The sequence below is a fragment of the Pterocles gutturalis genome, unplaced genomic scaffold (assembly GCF_000699245.1).
Source record: "Pterocles gutturalis isolate BGI_N339 unplaced genomic scaffold, ASM69924v1 scaffold34348, whole genome shotgun sequence".
Lineage (NCBI taxonomy): Eukaryota > Metazoa > Chordata > Aves > Pterocliformes > Pteroclidae > Pterocles > Pterocles gutturalis.
Genome location: NW_010126784.1, coordinates 1 through 1,127, shown reverse-complemented (window position 1 = coordinate 1,127; position 1,127 = coordinate 1). Strand labels below are relative to the sequence as shown.

At 55.9% G+C, this 1,127-nt stretch overlaps 1 protein-coding gene across 1 annotated transcript in view; it reads right to left on the bottom strand.

The window, feature by feature from the left end:
- The window catches only part of MVB12B (multivesicular body subunit 12B), a 12,851-nt gene extending 12,515 nt beyond the window's left edge, over positions 1–336 (bottom strand). Inside the window, exon 1 of the mRNA XM_010079090.1 lies at positions 181–336. The gene's annotated coding sequence lies outside the window, so the exon portion shown is untranslated. The remainder of the gene's footprint in view (positions 1–180) is intronic.
- Between the last annotated feature and the right edge of the window lie 791 nt (positions 337–1,127).

The following is a 1,127-nucleotide window of genomic DNA, read 5'->3' as shown; positions in this document are numbered from 1 at the left end:
AGGAATGCCCCAGGAAACCGCCCTCCATGCACCCCGAGAGAAAAGGACAGCACTTTGTGTAAACAGGCGTCACTGCTGCGCAGCCAGACAAGCCGTGAACCAGAGCTACCTAATTCCATTCCCTCCTAAGAGCAATTAAACCCCAGCAGTTCTAGGCCATGGAGATGGTTGGTTACTTACTGCTTCTAGAAAAGGCAGAAGTGAGTGCTGGTGCCAGTGGGACCTGGGATTACACTTCACAATGCCCAGTCTGAACAAACATCGCGCTGCAGGCAATAAAAAAGAGCAAGTCTGGGCCCTATGTAAATAATAATAATAATGTCACACGAACAGCCAGGCTCCCTGAGCAAACCAAAACAGAAGCTAGTGACAAGTCATGCTGCAAACACTATTGCCGATGAACCCAACTGGGAGAGAGCTCTCCTTCTGCACCAGGACAAGCACCCAGCACGCGCAGAGCAAAGCAGACCCACTTTGCTCCTACACAGTTTAGCACGGGCTCCCTGTCCTTGGGGGCGAGGAGCACAGGACCCTGCCTCAGGAACGGCACCCAGCACAGCCCAGACAAACCCCGCACCGCCGCCTGCACTGCTCCACCGGCTCATGTAAATAACCCAGAACCTACTGCCTAAAACGCGCAGTACCGAGCAAACACGATGTGAATGTAACAAAGAACTTGCAATCTGTTCTTCATACAGATGCACGTTTCCTGAAACTTTTCCAAGTCACTCTCAATGTTGTGATGACTCGTTACTGCACATCAGGAGGGGCTGGGAGATAATGAATGTGGATACGAGCTGCTCTTAGGCCATTTTGAACTGAAACCCAGGTAAGTGACGACACTCCCCAGCACGCTAACAACACCGCACGGCAGGTTCCAGCACAGCTGCAGCTGCACTGTGGGGAAGCAGAGCCGCTCCCCGGCACCTCCAATCTCCCCCAAACCCCTCCTGACGCAGCGCTGGCCGGCTCCGTAGAGCGGGCATGGCACCGACACCTCCCCTCACCAGGGGAGCAGAGGGGCTGTGGGAGAGCCCAGGCAGGCCCCCAGCCCACCCTCCTCCTCCTCTGCAGTGGTGACCGCAGGGACGGGGCTAACGCCAGCCAGGGACCTGCTGCCCAGTGCT